The sequence below is a fragment of the Lactuca virosa genome, chromosome 3 (assembly GCF_052849685.1).
Source record: "Lactuca virosa cultivar CGN04683 chromosome 3, Lactuca_virosa_CGN04683_v6, whole genome shotgun sequence".
Lineage (NCBI taxonomy): Eukaryota > Viridiplantae > Streptophyta > Magnoliopsida > Asterales > Asteraceae > Lactuca > Lactuca virosa.
Window position 1 is genome coordinate 75,918,123 of NC_136428.1, and position 23,777 is coordinate 75,941,899.

The 23,777-nt window shown below is 35.3% G+C and overlaps 2 long non-coding RNA genes across 10 annotated transcripts; one reads left to right on the top strand and one right to left on the bottom strand.

Moving 5' to 3' along the window:
* The first annotated feature begins 60 nt into the window (after positions 1 to 60).
* LOC145166011 (uncharacterized) lies at positions 61 to 23,501 on the top strand. 6 transcript variants are annotated; one of them, XR_013740311.1, is made up of 13 exons: positions 61 to 389; positions 2,525 to 2,618; positions 2,723 to 2,827; positions 9,044 to 9,373; positions 10,017 to 10,188; positions 21,055 to 21,103; positions 21,692 to 21,790; positions 21,885 to 21,976; positions 22,087 to 22,287; positions 22,587 to 22,721; positions 22,805 to 23,002; positions 23,079 to 23,136; positions 23,340 to 23,495. It is a non-coding gene; the product is annotated as an uncharacterized LOC145166011 (long non-coding RNA). The 6 variants fall into 6 exon arrangements; XR_013740313.1 differs by lacking the exon at positions 21,055 to 21,103 and having other exon boundaries at positions 68 to 389; positions 21,692 to 21,976; positions 23,340 to 23,501; XR_013740312.1 differs by lacking the exon at positions 9,044 to 9,373 and having other exon boundaries at positions 70 to 389; positions 21,692 to 21,976; positions 23,340 to 23,498.
* LOC145166010 (uncharacterized) lies at positions 12,346 to 16,973 on the bottom strand. 4 transcript variants are annotated; one of them, XR_013740309.1, is made up of 4 exons: positions 16,352 to 16,973; positions 15,994 to 16,194; positions 15,083 to 15,183; positions 12,346 to 12,510 (listed from the first exon to the last, which is right to left on the bottom strand). It is a non-coding gene; the product is annotated as an uncharacterized LOC145166010 (long non-coding RNA). The 4 variants fall into 4 exon arrangements; XR_013740307.1 differs by having other exon boundaries at positions 15,083 to 15,190; XR_013740310.1 differs by lacking the exon at positions 12,346 to 12,510 and having other exon boundaries at positions 14,888 to 15,183.
* Positions 23,502 to 23,777: the final 276 nt, after the last annotated feature.

The following is a 23,777-nucleotide window of genomic DNA, read 5'->3' on the forward strand; positions in this document are numbered from 1 at the left end:
AATCACCCAAAATTACATAAATAACTTATAATCAAAATTACATAAATAACTTATAATCAATAACTCTACAAAATGGTAATTTAGGTTTTATATCTATTATTCGTACATAAGCATCTACTTCAAGATTACACCACCGCCTCTCTTTTTCTCGGCCAATAAATTGACGGTCCATCGGTGCTTCCATCCTCCATGCTCGTCTCTATCTCTATCACTAATTTTGAGTCGGACAATAATTCGGAAGATTCTATATCGGATCTGCAATTGAAAACGATTCTATATCTCTATAACTTGAGAAGGATTCGATGTTTTTGATTTAGTGATTTCTAAAGGCAATCGCCTTTATCGTCAATAGATCTGTCAGATCTTCGATGTCTTGTTCGTTAATCAAGGTAATTATACAATTTTGTTTGACCTCATTAGTATAGTTGTTTAACATTGTCGTTTATTTTTTTTTTATTGTTTTTCTAATGTTCGTATTATGTTTTTTATGAAATTGATACATCAATTTTCAACTACAGATGTTCCAGATTTTTTTAGACGTCATTTTCATAGTTTGATATCCTATATTATGTTTTAATTACCTTCACTTTATAGTCCATTTTTGCACTGTGGATATTATTAGTAGGCATAAAATTGTGGTGTTTAAGCATGTCGTAAGATAATTATGTTATATGTAGGAATAAGTTATTGAAATTTTGTTTTAGTGTTAAGCATACCTTACAAAATATAAATGATAAGAAAAAATGACCTAGATATCACTTATAGTGCACAAAGCTCTAATATTTGCTTGGTTTTCATTGCTTGTTACATTATGTGAATGAGTCCTAAATTACTTTATTAAATTGTAAATAAGAGTGTTAATCTGTTTTATTAAATTGTGAACTTGATCTTGATACATAATCTTCAATCGTTATTCTCTTTTCTATTTGTTGATAACCATTACTTGAATTAGTAACTTGATCTTGATACATAATCGTTCTTATTTAGTCTTTATTGAAATATATTTAGAACTTTAATTGAGCAGCATTAAAAAATTCTTTTACAAGACTATAAATAACATTAAACATCATGTTTTTTTTTAATATTGAAATAGTATATTGTAAAAACGTTTATTTGTTGTCCAATAAAAAACTAATCTATAATTGGTCATGTTTGGCGTACATTTATAAAACGAAGAGCCCTGTAGGGACAAGAGAACATGTTTTTATGTACATTTGGTTTATTTTATATATATATATATATATATATATATATATATATATATATATATATATATATATATATATATATATATATAGAGAGAGAGAGAGAGGGGGGGGGGGGGGGGGTTAAATGTTTCTAAGAAAGGAACATTTATTGCCACCACAATTTTTTATATGTCCACTAAAAAAAGATAGATCGATAGTTTTGCCCTTCATAACTTAAAGAGAGATAAATACAAATCTTTATTTCATAAAACCCACGATTACGCCTGGATATTCCGTCGCCTGGTACGTTTCTTCCTCCTTCGGCGTTGCTATTCCGTTGGCGTTTCTCGTCAGTCGATTCTTCTTCAGTCGACACCATCGGTACAAATAGTAGCCATAAGTTGACGGTGTCCATGGCTTGCGGCAATTTCTTTCAGTGAGTTTGATACCCTCATTGTAATCTTTAATTGACAGAGTCATGGTGCATGAGTGGTGGTGGTGGTGCATCTTTGTTTTTCAACAGTGAAGACACCAATCAGAAGAACCACAATTGGTTGCTTGGCTGATGGGGATACAAAGATGTTTTCAAAGATGGATTCCGATCATTACATATGCTTCTATGGTTAGAGAAATCAACGCATAACCTTTCAATGGTGCATGTCGTTGGTCGTGTTTGATGGTTTTACAGGGAATCAAAGACATAAGTAAAAGAGAGAGCCGCCAGAAACACAATCATCAGTAAGAAGGTGCTTGGGTTGCCATTAGCTAGCGGTAGATTTGGATCATTATCGTTTCGGTTAAACCAAGAAATCCTTGCGAAATTTGAAGAAATAATTTATTTCAATAAAATAATTCTACCATACACTTTGTTTCCAACATTGTGTTAGCGTCAATGTCCTTTGACACGAAGACGGTGTAGAGAGTGGATTCTAAAGGCTTAGGAAGCACCGCAACCGCCTGTAGCAATTCTAGTTTATACTCATGTATAATCGCCATGGAAGCAGATTGGCTTTGAATGATGGAGCGTTGTATGGACCTGGTGTGCATTTTTTGAATAAAAAATGTGGTTGCTACCTTTTAAGTATGAGCATATTTTTCAATCTATATGCTTTCAATGGAAGCATAAAAAATCACCGTGGCAATATCAGTTCCCTTCTAACAACTATTGTGTTTTTCAATGCACCAATCACAAATTAGCAAATAATCAAATAATTTATTAAATAAGTAAGGGTAATTTGGACCTTTTGTACTTTTAATTAATGAGATTATTTAATTGATTTTCTGCAATTAAGGAAAGAAAATAAAAATGTTTGACATAGTATATCTTATATCATCAGACGATGCATCTTTTTCTTCACAAGCGACATACACGATTTCTTTTGTGTTGCTGAAATCATCCTAGGGTTTTGTGTTCGTCCTTTTCTGATCCCGGTAAGCACCTGCACCAATCTATACTCGATTCCTGGTATGAAATTCTTGATTTGTAGCGAGAATCCTATGTAAAATCCATTGATTTCTTTTGCTGAAATCGACAGGAGTCACGAGCAGGGCAGACAAGGCCAGAGAGAAAAGGCTTTAAAATCCATCGATTCCTTTTGATGTTGCTGAAATCATCCTATGGTTTTGCGTTCGTAATTAAGGTTAGTAACACTCACCGATTAAGCTCCATTCTTTTATCTACTCATCCTTTTTGGAATCCAAATAAGAATCAGGAAGTATTTTATCTTTTTAGCATCGATTGCACTCAAAAATTTTATCTACTAGTTGTGATTTTGGAAGTGAATCAGAATCAAGAATCAATTTTTTCTGTTATCAATGCTTTTGAATGTTTCTTGTACTGTTGCGTTTTTTGAATATCGATAATAAAACACGCCTTCCAAGTGTTTGATATAATGTCAAAAAGGGAAGGTTTTGGTGTAAATGAGGTAAGTTTAATATGTTGAACTTATTGGGAAGATTCTGTCGGAATATGTCATGGTAAACTACATACAATTTTGTTAGAATTACAGTAACATGTTTATACTTATGCTGAAATATTCAGTTAGAAGTAAAGTATGTATTATTCTATTAGAATTCTTATGGAATTGAAGTTTAAGCAAGAAAAAAAATGAAATATTCTTTTAAAATTGACGTTAATATGTGTAGTTATGTTATTTTGGTGTTTTTATATTGTAAAAAAATGTTATAAATTCTATATATATATATATATATATATATATATATATATATATATATATATATATATATATATATACACACACACCTTCAATGTATATAAGCTTAGATACTCAAACCTACCATAGTACGTCGTTTTAGTATCATATATGCATTTTAACTGTCCAAAGTTCTTAAAATTCAACTGATAACTTGATTTACTTCTAAAAATTTTAGAAATTTCATCATTATCTTCCTTTTATATAATTTCTGTTTGCAACTATAATATATATAGCTTGGTAGGTGTTCAAGGAAAAATGTGATATAAAAGGAAGATAATGGTGAAATTTTGAATAAATATTGTAAATAAATTAAGTTAGGAGTTGACTTTTAAGAAAACTTTAGACGATTACAATGAATATATGATATAAAAACGACATAGTATGGTGGGTTTGGTACCTAAGCTTATATATCTTATAGGGTATATTCACTTTCGTGTGTGTGTGTATATATATATATATATATATATATATATATATATATATATAATCAAATGCATAAGATTTTTTTAGATTGGTATGTTGGTTCGCTCCCTAAATAGTTTTCGCTATTGAACCTATATATATATATATATATATATATATATATATATATATATATATATATATATATATATAGAGAGAGAGAGAGAGAGAGAGAGAGAGAGAGAAAAGATTAATAGATAACTAAATTGAAGGAGAAAACCAACAAACTTTTTACCTACAATGAATTAGTTACCAAATTATATATATATATATATATATATATATATATATATATATATATATATATATATATATATATGCATATAAATAAGTATATGGATAATGCAATTAAATGCATATGATTATGATTATGCTTATGTATATGCATATGCATATGCATATACATAAGAATAAGTATATGCATATGCATACGTATAACTATATGCATACACATATCCATATGAATAAGTATATGCATATACATAAGAATAAATATATGACATATACATATTCATATGCATATGAATAAGCATATGCATATGCATAAGAATGAGTATATGTATATTCAAAAGTATATGCACATTCATATGAATAAGTATATGCATATTCATAATTCATAAGTATATGTATATGCATATCCATATTCATAAGTATAAGTATATGCATATCTATATGAATAAGTATATGCATATGTATATACATAAGAATGAGTATATACATAAGCCAATTAAATACATATGATTATAAAAAAATTATATATTGAGAGTATCTTCGTCTTTTAATAAAAAGGCAAACATAATAGAATTTCTGCATCCTCCCCTAAGAATGGTGAAATCCATCATGGTATTTAAAGGATTCCAACGAAACTGAATTCCATCCAATGGATAACCTAAAAATCCCTCAAAAATATCTAGAAGGAATTACCATTTACAACAAAGGATAACTGAGGAAGAAAATCTCGCTCAAACAATGGGTGAATGAACCATGACCTACATCATGCAATAATCCTACAAAAAAAAGATTAAAGAAAATTAATAACAGAAAAAAAGAACAAAAGTGATATTAGTGTATCACCCTCGAAAATCAAGCCAATTTAAAACTTTTTAAAACATTTAAAACCAATAATTATTACAAAATTTGTTTTCAAAATAGTTTGAACATCAGAGTATCCCCATGATCAAATCATAAAAATATAAGGAGGTGAACGATCACTCCTTCGCCTTCCCGCGATCATTAGAAGTACCTGAAACATAATCAAAAATTGTAAGCCCAAAGCTTATTGAGTTCCCCCAAGATACCAACGTCATACAAATATAACCATATCATATAAACAACAACATGCATAATGAGCCATCAGGTATCCGGATTGCTCTTCGAGCCATCGGCACGTCTGGACCGCCTCTCAGGGCCTTCAGCCTATCCGGACCGCTCGTCGGGCCTTCGGCCTGACTAGTATGCCCTAACCGGGTCTTCAGTCTATCCGGTCCGTACTTGGTATATTGGCACGAGCACAAAGCATGACCGCCTCAACCCAAACCCCAAATCAAACAATCATGTGCACATAAATATCATACGCTAGCTAGCATGTACAGATAGTCATACAGATCTAACAGATCACTAACATGGAAACCATCCTATAACTAGGATATCGATCTAACCGATCACTAACATAGCAACCATCCTATAACCAGGATACCGATCTAACAGATCACTAACATAGCATAATCCTATAACCAGGATACCGATCTAACAGATCACTAACATAGCAACCATCCTATAACCACGATACAAATTATAAAGGGCCGGCCTTGGTGCCTTAGACCCTGTTGATATAGTGAGAAGAACTCACCTCACGATGTCGAACTGTAGTGATAAGATCAAACTCTCGAATCACAGCCACACATTCCACCACCGATAACCACCATAGGACCAAGTCCATCAAAACCTCAAATTACCAAAATACCCTCAAAAGTCCAACTGGTCCACCCTTGGTCAAAGTCAAAGTCAACGGTCAAGGTCAACAGTCCATGTTGACCCAACTCGTCGAGTGTAGCCCACTGACTCGTTGAGTTCCTTCAGAACTCGAGAAGTCGTGAAAACCCTGGTCGACTCACCGAGTTTCCATACAACTCGTCGAGTCCATGCGGTGTCCAAATGTCGGGAAAACCCCTAACTAACTCGTCGAGTCATTTCCCTGACTCGCCGAGTCCATGCAGAAACCAATACATGCAATCTTCATCCGAATCGTCGAGTTGGCCATGCAACCCGTCGAGTCCCTTCAGTCAATTTCTCATTCAGACGTTTTTAAGCTATTCCAACGCTCCAAATTGTAGATCTAAAGGCATGTTTACCACGTAAAGTTGCAAACTTTCCGTGCATGCTGTTGGATTATGAGCATAACATCAATCATATGGTGTTCATGCAACCCTAATTGATTTGATCTAGGTTTTTCTAATTTGAACATACAACATTAAATACCAAAGCAATAAACCCTAATCTAGCATACTATTATCGAAATTGACATAAGATTAGGATTAGAAACATTACCTTGATTGTTATGTAGCAATAACAATCACAATCCTTCTCGATCTTGACTTCTGAAAGCCTAGTGCCTCAAATGTTGCACCTCTAATGGAGTCACAAACACCACTAGCAACAAGGAAGAACAAGAGAGAGAGAGAGAGAGAGAGAGAGAGAAGAAGAAGCTCAAAATCGGCTATGGAATCCTTCTAGGGTTTCTCGTGGCCGATTTTGGCATGCCCAAGGGTTCCTTATATAGCTGAGCAATTAGGGTTTCAGTCAAAACCCTAATCCAGTTGCTTAGTCCTTAAGCAGCCCAAAGGATCCTTCCAGAAGGCCCCTTGGACGATTTCTATATGGACTCTCATATAGAATTCGTCCACTGCTTCCTTATGGATCCTAAGCCCAACTTTGTAACTATCTTATAATTATAGTATCGGTCCCCTTTATTTAATTAATCTCTTTTGACCACAAAATTAATTCTTGATCAATATTAATTAAACAATATGATTTCTCTTTTAATATATTATTCACATAATATATTAATAAATCATAATTAATCCTCTTTCTCCTTAATTCATCCTATCAGTTGCTATGGTGAAGGCAACCCAAAAGGACCATGCTCATAATCGGGTCAAGTACATACCAAAATATTTATGGGCTTAGACACCTAATCCAACACATACAAGGTCTCAAAGGCCAAAACCAAGCTAAGGAAGAGGTTTTAGTTAAGGAGAAGGCCATAACTTGCTAAAGACTAGAACTTTATGACTATAAGGGGCTAGAGGAGTCCAGATCTGAAGTTACAACTTCAGATCATGCCCAAAACCAGAGATGACTCCATAACCAACTAGAAATAGCCCTAAACCTTTGCATGAAGAGATCTAGCTAGAGAAAAGTCAAGGTAACGAATTGTTACCTTCCAGATGATGCTAAGGTGAGGTAGAAATTAGATCCACAAGCTTCTCCTTGCTCCAAGCTCCTTAGACTTCAAGCCCTCTTCACAAAATCCACCAAAACACTCTTTAAGCCTCACAAACACTCAAGAACAAGGTTTAGACTGATTAGAGTTTCTTCTGGTCGTCAAAAGGTGGTAAGGGGCTGGAGGAAGGGACTTTTATCAGCCTCCAATTCCCCATATCGACCCTTGAGAACCCTAATCATCTTTTACTCTCATTTGTGAGCTAGTGTGGTGTTTTTGGATTCAAATAAGAAAGAAGTTGGAAGCAAGGAAGCAAAGATCCATCAAGCAAGCCCTCATCTTTCAGTTTGGCACTCTTCTAGACCTTTATAAGTGTCCAAGATCCGATTTTTATTCCTCTATGTTGCTAGATCTTGAGTTTTATCCCTTTTACTTGTTGTTCTTGAGTGAGGGAATGGTTGGATCTCATAAAGTTATAAACTTTATGAGTTTCCAGGTTTAGGTGACTTTGTAGAGTCTTGGATCTGGCCTAAAGCCGAGTTTTGATGCCATGCATAAAGAGTAGGTCATAAATCCCCATTTTGACCTATTTTGGGTTCAAGACATGCATTGGACATGCATGTCTATAAAGCACTGACCTTTAGGATGGTTTTGGTGCTAGAATCTCTTCTGGAAAGGATGGGTTTCAGACTTCAAGGATTTAGTGCTTATTGGTTAAGCCCTTGAATCTTTAAGCCTTGTGGTTGGGTTTTTGGACCCTTGGAGTAGTTACAATGGATAAATTTGGAAACTTTATCCTTCTTGTTAGCATTTAGGTTTAGATCTGAGCCTTGGAGTCCCTGGAATCGAAGAATACAACTGAATGTATTAAGTTGCTGGAACTCGGGCAAACACGGCGTGTTGGTTGGAGTTTTCCCGACCGTCTGAATGCTAACGGAACACGACGTGTTTGCTGGTAAACACGACGTGTTGGGTCAACATGGACTATTGACCTTGAATGTTGACTTTGACTTTGACCAAGTTTGACCTCAAGGGTATTTTCGGTACTTTGAGATTTCTATGGAAGTTGGTCATTGCTGGAATTAGGAATCAAGTAGAGAGCTGAGATTCAGAGTTGGACCTCAGCAGTTCTATTCAATTGCGATGTGAGTTTTCCTCACTATACTTATGGGTCAACGGCACCAAGGCCGGCCCATTGGTTTGATAACCTGATATTGTTGATATGCTGAGTGTGGAATAAATATGCATGCTAGTCTTGATATGCTAGTCTGGTAGATCTGTAGGACTACCTGTGATACTGTCTATTTATCTTTATTTGATATTATATGTTATATGTTGACATGTTGTGTGGGTTGGGTTAAGGTTGTACTGCTCCGTGCGGTAGCCAACAAATCCTGGAGCAATCCAGATATGAGCTGAGGGTCGGGGACGGCATACCAAACTCATATTGAGGGCTCATGAGCATTCCAGATACGAGATGAGGGCTGGGAAGGGCATGACAGACTCGTATTGAGGGCTTAGTGATATTCAGTCTGAGGACTGACCAGGCGGGGGAGCAATCCAGGCATGAGTTAAGGGCCGAATGCAAGCTAAACTCATGTTGTAGGCTCAGGGGTAATCCAGTCTGTTAGATGTGGACCCATTACATGTTGTTATTGTATATGTGTTATTTGTTTGTATGGGTATTTTGGGGAACTCACTAAGCTTTGAGATTACAGTTTTGGATTATGTTGCAGGTACCTAAGAGGATCGCGGGAAGGCGAAGGCGTAATCGTGCACATCATCATGTTCTGTTTCATGATTTTGGGATTACTCTGATATTAAACATGTTTTGAAAACTATTTTTAAACAATAATGATTTTTGGTTGGTTTGAAAAAGTTTAAATTTTTATGAAATTTTATGGATGTTACAAATTAGTATCAGAGCCTTGGTTTGAGTGAATTGGAGGAACACTCGTATGAATCCAGTCTCAAACTAAGGAAAAATATTTTTCTTTTTAAATGATTTTTCAAATGGTTTTCAAAATAATGAAGGAGGATGTGATGTGTACGATCAATCGAAGCCAGTAAGTAGACCCCAAAATACCATACTGTTATTTGATATTGTGATATGTTAGAACAACATGCTAGTGATAGGCTAGGGATCTTCAGGATTTTGCATAATAGAATTGACTGATTATATGATGCCTGATAGCCTAGGGTTCTTCTCTAATGGAATTGACATCATTACTGTAGTTGCTTAGTGTATGCATCGTGGTCATGCATAACTAAGGTTTTATAGCCTGAGAATGTTTGGTCAGACCTTATTTCCTGTTCTTGTTTGATGAAGGGCTTAGGGTAGGATCAGATATTCGACTGTCTATAGGGTCTAGTGTTATGTATGGCTAGCATACACGAGTGCTGCAGGGTTGGTGGAAGTTTCATGGATGAGTTGTGTGGGGGTCAGTCGGCCAGTTTTGAGATGATTAACCTTCCTTTAGGGAGTGAGGATTATGTGTACGATTATGCTAGCGAGTATTGTTAGGGTGTTGTGATGATCCTATGAGACAAATACGGGTAGGTGTGGAAGGTAGTCTGAGTCCGTACTATCGAAAGCACAGGACCCGTACGCGTACCAAGGAAGTCACAACCCCTAGGTATTTGTTGGGAGTTGGTTCCCCTATTATGATATGTGTGTTATCTGATATCCTCCTGGTTTATTCTTTTCAGTATGGTGACTACACGTCGAGTTGGGGCTGGGTCCGGATCGGGATCAGGAGTTGGGAGTCAGGGTGGGTCAGTTGCATTGGATAATTCAGAAGCTTCCTGCCATCTAGATAATTAAGAAGCTTCCTCGCTGCATTGGGGATCATAGTTGCATACTTTTTGCATTGGATTGAAGGTCAGTTAACATTCTTTTATCATGCACATATATTTCTTTTATCTAATGCATTATACACTTATTTTCTTGATTCTTATTTTAAGTATACCAAATTTGATTAATTATCAACAGATACTACGTCAAGGGTTAACCATTTAGGTTTTATATAACCTAATTTGATTATCATATATAATTTTTTTTTCTAATTTGGTTATTTAATTTAAAGAAACCTACTTTTTGGATTTTATACTTTTATATAATCTACTGTCCTAGTTTATCTATCATACTAGATGTGAAGTTCATGCCTTTTTTATGATTAATGATCAACCAATACTAAAATTGAAGGACTCTCATTTTGTGAGTAAAATGATGAAAATAAATAAATAAATGAGATATTTTGGAAATGTTTATTTCTAAATTTCCAAATATGGTGTAACACATATAATTTTTAATCAATAAAATTGCCAAAATACATATTGAATAGGTGATCGGAGAGTGAGAAGCAATTGACAAATTAAACTACTTGTTGGTAGGACTTTCCTAGTATCTACAAAAGAATCAACCAATAGTCCATTTGAATGCATGAAGAAAAATAAATAAAACTCCAATCAATAAACAAATAAATGAAAAGAAAAACTTGGTTAAGGAATTACATCAAACAGTTAGTGGATATGAAATCTTGTACTCTTATTATCAACCATATGTGTCTCTCAAACTTTATTGATGAACCATATTTGGCAAGGTGAATTCGTTGAGGGGTTGTGACTGATAATGAACCTTTGAAAAAAAACATATGCATTTTATTCATGCATTGTTTTTTTCTCCTCCTTCACTTACGATATTAACATTATTATCAACACAATTCTCCATGAATCTCTATATTTGCGCAATTAAAAATCTCGATGCAATGCATTGCACCATCTCAGACCATATGTCATGTTTTTCGGTATTCCTTACAATCGAATTGAAACTCGAGAAAAAGAAAAAAGGACTTGTGATCAATTGAAGGGAGAAAAGAAGGGTTGAGATCGATTGGAGAGGCCGAGAAAAGGAGATGACCTGGGATCGATTGGTTTGAGTGTCGATTAATGGAGAAAAAAAGGATGTATAGTTCGTTGGTTTGTTCCCTAAAATGGAGTTCAGTGTTGAACTTGATTATATATATATATATATATATATATATATATATATATATATATATATATATATATATATATAGGGTGAGGTTCAATAGAGAACCATAATTAACCAAGGAACCAATCTTTTTTTCAACTTTTAAAACTTATTTTTTATCAAAAAAAAAAAAACTAAAAATACAAAAATTCATAACTTTTTATCCTTTTTCCAATGATATCATATTCGATTTTTTTTTACGTCAAATTCACAATGTGAATCTTTATAAATTCACAATGTAAATCTGGATTCACACGGTGAATCCGAAAAATATTTTTCACATTCACAATGTTAATATATGAATTTAGATTTTTTTTTCGATAAAGAATAAGCTCTAGAAATTGAAAAAAAGATTTGGTTCCTTGAAGAACCACTAATTATGGTTCTCTATTGAACTTTTCTCTATATATATATATATATATATATATATATATATATATATATATATATATATATATATATATATATATATATAGGGAGTGGTTCAAATGAGAACCAAAAAATGTTAAGAACTCTAAGAACCTTTTTTTTAATTAAAGACATTTTTAATAAATCAAACATTAATATTATATTAAGCAAACCTTTTCATTTCTTAGTTTACAATTAGTTGCCACTTGTCGTTGCATCGTCGTCGCACCGTCACCGGACCACCACCGAACGGCCGCCGGACTAACACAAAATGCATTTTCATTTTTCTTAGAAGAACGAACATTTTAACTTCTATTTATTTGGTAATACTTTTTAACAAATAACATTTCATTTTTATAACCAAATATATAAAATTTAATAAAAAAAATATAATTATTCTTTGACAAATTCAACTTCTTTTTTCTAAATTGTAGATTTTTTGAAAATTATATCAATTATAAGACATATTTACAGTTCAAAATGTCATATTCACAGTTTAATAAACATATTATTTCACTAATATCCGGTATAATATTTACATGCATACATTCGAATATTTAAGTCAAAATTTATATAAAATATAAAACTTAATACAGTCCATTTTTAGTTTTAATACATAAAAATCATAACATAATATAATCAAGTATACACTAATTCACATATTCAAAGAAATTAAACCCAAACTCTACCACCACCAACTACTACACGTCACCACCCATCACTTGTACCACCGTCTCAATCATCATTTCTTCCAAATCATATCTGTATAAAAAAAATCATTGATTGACAGCTTAAATACTATATTCACAATTTAATAAACAAATTAATTCACTTAATCAGAGTTTAATGCAAAAATAATTATAAAAATTAATACATATTTTCATATTTATGAATACAAAAAAATAGATATATGCACAAGAAAATTAATAAAAACATGAAAAAACATCATAAATGGTCCCTGTTGTTTCCTAAAATCTGAAGTTTAGTCCCCGTGATTTAAAAACGTCATAGATGGTCTCTATGCTTTCAAAATTTTTGACGATTGGTCCTTATTGCTAACTCCGTTAAGTTTTGTCCGTTAACTGAAGGGTATTTTCGTCATTTCACTACCACAGGGACCATTTATGATCTTTTCTCTTTTTTTATAAAAAATGAAATAATATACAAAGGGGGTCCCACCTCTCTCTCTCTCTCTCTCTCTCGTATGAACACCACCACAATCCCTAAAATACTAAATATGTTCTAAATTTTGGGTTCTTGAATTGATGTATAAGAAAGGAAGGAAGAAACTTCGTGGTTACTTCTAACCTAGTTGTCGATGGTTAAGTACTACAATAAGGAGGTGGGGTTTAAGTTAATTGGTACAAACAACGGGGAAAGGAATCGTCGTCTTCATTAGGTGGATGAAGAAACAAATGAACAGAAGGAAAAATTGGGAATCTCCGGTGAGGCTGAGAGATCATGAGAAAGGGCAGGCGTTGACCTCCGGCGACCCTCGTGGGTTCAATCTTCGTCTGATCGGAAGGGAGAAGTACGAACGAAATCAGCAAATGAGGTGGTCCGGTGGGGTTTAACAGATCGCGAGGAGGGAATAACTGATCCTCGACGAGCCTTCATCTTCGCCCTGGTCATCGTCTTCATCTTATTGGAATGGAAATCGAACGGAGTGGTCAAAAGAGGTGGTCCGGCGACTGAAATCGATGAAGAAGAAGAAGGGTTGTTGGATTTTCCGACGGCCCTTCTCTTGTCTTTTTGTTTCCGGCTAACGCGAAAGGGGAAGGGAGGAATTTGGCCCTCACCTGTTTGAGAAAGAACTGGACTAAATCAGAAGTCGGGTGGGGGTGTGGGACCTTGTCTTCATCAAATTGAAGGAGAAGAAAATGAGAGCAACGACATGGGGTGTTCGAGGGTTGAGCTTCGACAGGAAGGGATATGTTGGAGGTTGGGATGGAGGCAACAACCTCCTCTCTATCATCTTCGCGTTTTCCGGCGATCGGAGGACCACCCACCTCCGGTGGGTGAGTCGTGGCAGTCTAATGAAGAAGAAATAGGGACAGCAACAGTAAGTATCGGGGGTATTTGTGTGGTGCTAAACGAAGAAGAAAACAGGAGGGAGAGAGAGAGAGAAAGAGAGAGAGAGGTGGGACCCCCTTTGTATATTATTTCATTTTTTATAAAATAAGAGAAAAGATCAGAAATGGTCCCTGTGGTAGTGAAATGACGAAAATACCCTTCAGTTAACGGACAAAACTTAACGGAGTTAGCAATAAGGATCAATCGTCAAAAGTTTTGAAAGCACAGGGACCATCTATGACGTTTTTAAACCACGGGGACTAAACTTCAGATTTGAGGAAACCACAGGGACCATTTATGATGTTTTTTCTAAAAACATTCATTCATAAATCATTCATAATTTAACACAAATTTTATTAAAAATTCATAGCTTAATACAGTCAATTCACAGTTTACTACACAAAATTCGTAACTTAATATATTAAATTCATTGTTTAATACAGAAAAATTATTTCTCTAACTTAAAACTTTTATTTATACATTCAGATCAATAGGCTGGTCTTCTTTCAAAGTTTATTTACATAAATATTCACATATTAAGTTTTACATACTTTATGTATAATGGTTCTATCTTTTCAATTTTAGAAACAAACAAAAAATTCATAAAAAATTCACAGCTTAATATAATCAATTCACAACTTAATACAATCAATTTACAGTTTATACAGTCAATTCACAACTTAATACATTTAACTTACAACTTAATACATAAAATTCACAGCTTAATATAATAAGTTCAAAGTTTAATAAATAAAAATTATACATTCACAGCCATATATTCTCAACTTAAAACTTACATTTCAAGATTTTAATTCACAGTTTAACAAAGTAGTTTAGGACTCTCATTTACAATATATACAATAAAAACATACTTGATTTTATTGAAGCATTTCATCAAACATCTTGTTTGCAATTTCATGACTCTCATTCACAGTTTATTAAAACATTTCAGGAGTCTCATTCATAATATTCACAACTTAAAACATATTAATTCACTCGTTAACAATTAAAACTTTAACAGAACTAAAAAATAGTTGAAACATTAAAACATCACAATTCACATCTTAAAAAAACTAAATTCACATTATTTGAGAAAACACTAACATAATAACACACATAAAGTGTGATTAACAATTTTATAACTTGAATTCACAGTTTAATAGCAGTTAAAACAAGATTAAAAAAAATAACAAGTAATAAAATAAAATTTTAAATTCACATATTAACAGAAGAGAAAATAATCAAAACAAAAGCAACATACCTTATATAATATATCTGGTGGTGTTTCACCGAATATTATAAAGAAAGAGATAGAGGCGACTTTCACCGGAATGACAAGGCAGCAATGACGATGACAATTAACTGCAGTCTTGGTTTATAGAAAAATTCATACACTCATTCACCATTTAATTCAAAACAATTATGAAAATATTTAAATACATACATATTTATACAACATAAAAATTTTACCATTCACAAAAAAGTTTATACAACACATTCTTACATTTGCTAGTAAATTTTTATCAAAAAACAACTTATAAAAATAAGAATTACAGGTCAAATTATAGTATTTACGGTTTAATACACTTTTTCAGACATTCGTTCACAGTTTAATCTAGACTATTTAAAAAAAATTATACAACACTTTCAGACATTCATCAATTATATTTTAACAAAAAATAAATAAATAAAATAAAAATAAATAAATCACATATCAAATTTATAGTATTCACGGTTTAATACATTTGTTCAAACACTCATTCACAGTTTAATTTACATTATTCACAATTTAATGTACATTATTTACAAAAAATATTATAAACACATTTACAAATCAAATATATAATATTCATTGGTTAATACATTTGGTAGCCACTCATTTACAATTTAATTGACACTCTTCACAGCTTTATTTACATTATTCGGAATTTAAAATCTTATATTCTCATTTAATCCATGTCACTAATGGTAGTAATTAATACAACAACAATACATTAGTAAATATCGAAACTTATTTTTAATATCAATGTTCCTTATTAACATCTTAGCATGATAACTATTGCCTATGGTGTTATACATTTTGATTTTAAAAACTATATTCACCCACATTTTTCATTAAAGCATACAGAGTATATGAATATAATAAAAGAATAAACAAGGAAATAAGTGTACCTTTTCTCATTCATCAAAAAACAGATAGCATAAACTTTGCAATCCAATAGAACTCATCTCCAAAATTTTATCACCAAAATTTGACATTAACGGAGCTTCCAAGTCACCACGATTGAAGATCAAGTCACCAGGAAACCTACGCCAACTAACTCTAAATAGTCGCCGGAAAACCTCGCCGTAACAGCCGCTGGGAAACCTCACCTGGAGACACACTCAAAAGGACAGAAATGTCACTAAAAAAGGATGTTTTCTAAGCAATTTCAGATCTAGTCGTCTAGTCAGTACACTATTGTATTTGTTGATAAATTAAACGAAAATATCAATGAAAACTCTTATAGATCTCGGTTTAGATGACAACCTGTTTTCATGAAAGTTGAACCTGATCATCCTTCCTTCACATATCTAATCATCCTTCCTTCACATATCTAACTTCAGATTTATTCCTTTTGCAACTTCCTAATCTACAAACATCTACACAAAACTTCATATCTAAGAGACTGAAGGTGGTTATTAAGTTCCGACAATCTGAGTTGGAAATAGAGCAATGGACGGTGGAGGGAGGTAATGACGACGGTAGGTAGCTGTGGTGGAGCGGTCATCAGCAGCGACAGTGATGTAGACATCGGGGGAAACCACATGAGGCTTCCAGTGGTAGAAGGAGGTAAGGAAGGAAGAAGTTTTACACCGATCATCGTGACTTCACTCATCTAACTTCAGATATATTACTTTTTCAACTTCCTGATCTACAAACTTCGCCGGAAAATTCAGATCCAAAAGGCCCCAGGCGGTTGGTGAGTTTTCCGATAGTCTAAGGAGGTAATAGAGCAGTGGACGGTGGGGGAAGGTGACAACCACGGTAGGTAGCAGTTGTAGAGTGGATATTGACGACGATGAAGCATACATCGGCGCCGGAGGTAGGAGGCCGCTGGTGTTAGGAGGGAGAGAGGGGATAGTTTGATTTTTTGGAGAATGTGAAGTAATAATCAGATATAACTTTTAAAGTATCAATTAGCATTCTATATTTATGAAAGTGCACAGAGATTCGTTTTTATTTACGATAACACCATTCTCTTTTTAAATAATGGATATACGAAAATACATTTTATAATATTTATTGAAATTGCAATAGTAGGTAATTAACTCATCAATGTTTTAGTTATCATCATACAACGAATGAGAAGGCAAATGGGCAACAAGTTGCGCCGCTAAGCCCTTTTGTATGGTAAAACCAATTCTTTTGAAGACTACATCCATAGATCTAGGGTATATAACATGGCTATGCATGATCTGTTGTAGTGTACTAAGGAGCTCCACCGCATCCCGCGCAAGGAAGCCAGACATATCAAAAGCAAATGGTATGAACGCGTGTTGATTTTCCATGCACGGTTACTCATGTTTGGTGACCTTGCATGTAGCAGCTTTTAATGCAGTCTGTCCCACCGTGAAACCCCCGGCCCTCAAACTTACGAGAGGGGATACCCCTGTAAGGTCCACACATGCGTGTTTCCCTCCAACCCATCCAAAAATCAAAACGTCAGCCGGTCTAAGGGTTGACTTTCCTTCTGTCGAGTCAGTCAGGAAATTCACAGGAGCCTCTTTCTTGGCGGAAACCCCGGCATGCTTACATATGTCGACCAAAACATCCCTAACTATATCGTGCCTGTATTTGAACCCCGGGAGTTCTTTGCAATGAACTGCATGCTCGCCTAAAGAGTCCAAACATGCCTTGCGGCACACCGGGCATATCCCATCGGCTGGGAATATTGGAATCATGAGTCGATATCTGAGGATGGTACGATACTCCACCGGAGACATATGTTGGCCAAGCCCATCTATAGGGATAACTAGAAGAAAATCTTGAGCATGTGGTGCACGTAAACACTGGAAAACTGCTTTCTGCCGAGCCGTCATAATGAAATTCACTTCCATATCTTGGATAATTTTACTAAAAAGGGCACTCGCCAGTGTACTCTGGGATTTAGGGGGGCGGTGTCCTTAGTAGTAAAACTGCTAAGGTCAATGTCCGGAAGCTTGTTACGAAGAGAATCTAAGGCACAAGCATAATCAGAATCCATACCATAAATGTCGCTATCCCGTAAGATGTGGTCTTGCAATACCCAAGATTGGGCCATTGAGGAAACAAAAGCATATGAGGTAGCCTCTACTGCCGATTATAAACCCAAACCACCAAACTGAATGGGTAGGGAAGCAAGTCGCCACTGTAAGTCGCCAAAGAAGGGGCCACTACAAACCACAATGTCCTCAATCGCCCCACGTAATCCATTATCGAAGAACAACGCCGCCTCCTCCATGTGAACGGGTTGGCACGTCCTCAGCCCAAAGAAAAGTTTAGCAATACCCATACAAGACCGAAGTAGAAGGATCTCACTCTGTGGGTCAGACAATTGTGGAAGAAGGCGCATCAAATTCACAACGCCTTCAGCTCTCTTAATGGCTAAGTTGCTAATGAAACTAGCATCTCTGCTAATAGCTCCCCCGAGAAGTTTCACCCCCAATGACGGCCTCCCGATGCCAACCGGGAATAGCCCCTCACGCAGCTTCCTTCCATCACACGAGGGCCAAAAGAGCTCGATTTTCTTGATATTCAACTGAAGGCCCAATTGTGGGCCAATAGCCTTAATGATGTCTAAGGCTTTGGCCACCTCCTCAGAATCTCCAATAAGTGTGCCATCATCCAGGTACCATGCATGGAGAAGAAGCTTGCAATTGTCTCTAATATTATGCAAGAGCGGGTGCAACACAAGGGAAAAGAGAAGTGGTCCCAAGGGGTCTCCTTGTTGAACTCCAGTAGAAGACCAAATATGTGTGACCCCTAGATATAACCTTGCTGCTTGACCATATAGGAATTCTACCCACAAGGATATAGAAGGGCACCTTAATCTGACCTCATGAAGTAATGCGGATCTGTCAACAAGGTTAAAGGCATTGGAGAAGTCCACAGTAAGCATGGAAAGAGACCCATCATTGTGGCGTTCACTCAACACCCTGTTGGCGCTATGTAATACGGCTTCAGCGCCACCCGACACCCCGACCCCGAACTGAAAATCATTGAGATACTTGGCCATTTCTTTACCAACACCTTTCATAGCCAGCTTGGAAACCAAACGTCTCCATATAGTTCCTACTGCAATAGGTCGTATTCCCTTGTCAGGTTTTAAAAGCGGTGTAAGAGGAGCAGAGGCAACAAATTCCGCCAAACTCGAAGGGCATCTCCCCCTAGCCATAAATTAATTACACATGTGATAGCACATAGGAGGTCTTTGGCAATTGCTGAACCTTCTCCACAAAGAGCATCTAAAATGTGTTGAGCTCTCAACCCATCTCTCCCACACGAGGTTCCTTTAGGGAATGATTTAATTCCCCCAAGGACATTGTCAATATCAACCACAAGGGGAGGTACTGAACATATGGTACTCGGCAGGGATGGTGGTGGCTTGTGTGGATGCTTATCATCCAATGCCTTCGTGGTAGCATACCCGTATGGAGAAACCCCCGAGGAACATAATACTTTCACTGCTGCTGTGAAATGCCCATCAGCAACCTTATAGAGACATTGTCTGACGTTGGCGTGACCCCGTGTTATATCCTCCTGAATGTACTCTTCTTTTTTGCATTGTTGCTCCATCCTTGCATTGTCAACCAAGTTTTTAACAAGCTTGGTTATACCATCTTCTGTACCCCAAGCAGCTAATGCGCTTAAGATGTTACGATGTTGCAAGGACTTCCTGTTCCCAGACCTACTTTCTTGTCTATTCTTGGGACTGAACACCTGAAGAGTACACCTAGGAAGAATTAACAATGTAACCCACGCTTCAATGGACCCGGGATGAGCAGCAACCTTGGAAAGGGCTACTTTCAAAGCCTGAGAGAAAGCCATACGACAGTTATGAGGAATGCTTTTGACCATAGTGATAGGTAGTTTAAACCCAAGATCAAGGAGCTGAGCATCCAACACCAACCCCTCATTGAGGTTGGCATCCGGTTCATTGGGTGGCGGCTTTTGAATACCAACAATATGTCTGCTCATGTCATCAACATCACCGTTGAATTTAACAGGACCACCTGAGTGTCGACACGAGCAGCTTAGGGCATGGAGACTCATACAATCCCCACATATCCATTGACCAAACTCCTTCAATGTTGCTGCCACTGACATAAACAATCCAAGGTCTAAAGAAATAGCATCTCGCAACACAGCTCTACGCTCATCCGTAGAGAGGTGCAAACTCCCGAAAAGGATATCCCCTTACCACCCACTTCTCCGTTCAGGCAGCAATGAAACCCTCGAAAAGGACACGGCCAAGTTCCGCTCGCATATGTATGAGAAGACGCCATAAACACATAACCAAATTTTAATAAAGCCTCAAGGGGAGGCTCGGAAAGAGAAGCAAAAAAACCAAAGTAAAGAGTGACACTCCAACAAAAGGTTGGAGTGCACAATGAAAAACCACCCCGGAAGAGACTCTACATCTTTTTGGGTCCTAACATGGCTGCAACACTTAAAAAAAGACCTTTAGACATTTTATCGAACACCTGGCGGGCAGAAAAAGAAATGTATGATTTGCACCAATGAGGCTTGAGAATTTAACCCATATATAATCCCCACTTGATTGGATGAATTATTGAAATTAAATTATCGATATGGAGCAATAGAGATGAAGTAGTGGGTTGAACCATTGAAGCATTCCAGATTCGAAGTCAGTAAGTTCAATAAGAGGTCAAACTGAAAAGTCAAGTTGAAGTTTCGATGCTTTGAAGTGAACTAGTGTCAACTGGGTCTCGCATCTCACAATCACTCTCTTTCTATGAGATACCATCTTACTGTGTGAATAAATATGAAATTTGTCACAATCACTCTCTTTGAAGTTTCGATGCTTTGTAGATCGGATCAAAGGTAGGGTTGTCATTTTATTGTCACTCGGTCATTGTTTTTATTCGGTTATCCATCTTTTTCCTCAATGTCGACTGTAATTTCTATCACTTACAACCATTTTCGTCTTGATTTTTGACATAGTTTGTTGTTTCGTTTGTTTCATTCAGGATCAAACGATGAAAGGAGGCAAATCAAGTGGAGGAAAGCTGATGGCAAGTACGATTTAATCTATACTATCAAATAAATATAAATTATAAACTACAAATAATAGTTGTTAGAGTTCTTAATTTTTTTTTTGTTCTCATTTGATCTTTTAAGGTTCTTACGGTTCTTAATCTTTTTTGGTTTTTATTTGAACATTTATATATATATATATATATATATATATATATATATAGAGAGAGAGAGAGAGAGAGAGAGAGAGAGAGCATTGAGCTAGGTTCAGGTGTTTAAACTAATTATTGTGTTATTGTATGCATAAATGTGGGCCAATCAAAATTTAAAATAAAAATAAATAATTAAACAAATAAATAAGGGTAAATAGGTAATTTGATAATTAGTTTCCACAAATAATATCCTATAATTATTGTAACCATTTGACTTCAGCTACCTAGGTTTTCTCGATCATCGTCGGCTTTTTAAAACCACCACCTATTCGATCCCAACACCATTGCTCGTCTCCCTCGCTTCACACCCTTTAATCAATTTACCAATGCTCTTAGGAAAAAAACACAAACGGATCCTTCCCAATTTGGTCTCTACTCATGTTTAGCCCTTACTTGTATTTTGTCTGGGGGTTTTCAGCACTTCGGAGGTTAAAAAGCAGGGAAGCTCCTTACAGCGAGGTGTCTAAGGGTTTGTACGTCGGTGGGTGGCCTTCTTCGCCGGACAAAATGCCGCCGGGTAACCCTGCTGTAATAGATTGCACCTGTGAGTTACCTAGGGTTTCTGGTTTATCTAAAAATGGTTATCTTTGTGTTCCGACGTGGGATACAAGGTCTCCGGATCCAGGTGCCATGGAATCGTCTGTTCGATGGGCTTTGTGAAAGAGAACTCAGAATACTCCTATCTTTATTCATTGTGCTTATGGTAATTCAAATTCATTTCATCCTTACTAATACACTAATACTATACCTCTTGATTAACGATATCATTACACTAAAACCATCAATCTTAATTCTGATATGATTTTAACTCAGGCCATGGAAGAAGCGTGGCGTTGATGTGTGCTTTATTGGTGGGTTTGGGTGTCGTTGATGACTGGAAAAATGGTGAGAAATTAATCAAAGAAAAACGACCTTATATTCGAATGAGTGCTCTTCACCGGAAAGCCTTGGAAGAATGGTCAATGAACCGGTTATCTCCTCCAAAAAATGGATCCAATGCACGTTATTGATTAGGTAATGTCCATTAATTCAAAATTACTCTTCTTTATAGTGGTTATGTTAATATGAACATTTCTAAAACTTTGTTTTTTTATTGTACTTCATTGCTTTATAAAAAGTACAACAGTTGATGCAACTTTGTTAGATGTATCATTAGTTCTAATGTGCAAGTAAGAATTCACAAAAATCCAAGAAACATACTTTATACCACAAGGGCCGTTTTGTAATTTACTTTCTTTATTGATGGTATACAAACTTGATACTTTGTGATAACATTAAACCAAGATTAGAATGCAAATCTGATATCCCACCAGGTGTTCGATTAAAAAACTTAGTGAAAGCATAGACTATTATCAAGAAAGTGAAAGGGTCACTCTAGATGCACTTTCAACCACCGGTATGTCCATTCCAATCCTCGTGAAGTTGAAAATGCAACCTGGATGTTAACCGTGAGTACTATTCTAATCTAGTTTGTTGTTTACTTGAGTTAATTATTTCAATGAATGTTGGTGTTTTGATGGTATGTGTACAGGTGTTCAGCTGTTTCGGGCAGTATTTATGTCTCCACTTTGAGTCCAGAGTCAAGTTTTCAAGCCCAAAGATCAAAGTAAAAGCAAGGCAGCTAAGCGACGACAAAACACCCACCAGGTGTTCGATTAAATGCCTTAGTAAAAGCACAGACTATTATCAAGAAAGTGAAAGGGTCAACTGCAATTTTGGATGTGTTTAGGTTTATTGTCTAATTCTTTCAAGGTGTAATATTTTTGGTGAATTGGGAATTTGTTCTGATTGTCTAATTTTTACAGGAAATTGAAAGTTGTTTTGATGCACACCAAGCGCTCGCTAAAATGCTGCAACTGAATGGTATTTCTTCATTTATAGTATTCTATCAGAAAAGAATGTTTTTTTATGATAATCATGAACATATTCTGTTAGAATGCCCGAATTAATATAATTATTAGTAAATGCATTCCAATTCTATCAGAATGGAATCACGAATTCCAATTATGTTGGAATGGAATATGGATATTTTTTCACTAATTTATTCAGTGGATTTGTTTCCACAGAATCTGATGCTTGAAGAACTGACCACGAAATTTATACGACGCCTCTTAGCAACATTATTCTTTTAGAATGTATTAGTGTCTTTGTTAGATTTTGATGTTTTTTTTCCAGATTTGAAAGTTTTTAGTTTTATTCTTTAACAATAAATGTAATTCTTAGCAATTGTTATATGAATTCTATAAGAATTAATGTAATTTTTGTTTTAATTCTTCAATTGATGGTTCGAGAATTTGTTATTCTACAAGAAATTTTTAAAGTCATGATCAAGAAATATGTTCAAGAATATTTTTATTATTTATGGTTCAAGAATATTTTTATTTTTGAATATACTCATAAACATATTCTGTCAGAATGTCCGAATTAAAAGAATCATAATTCGTAAAATCGGATTTTTAAAATTTATAGAATCTATGATCCCTTAAAATATGCAATTTTCCTTT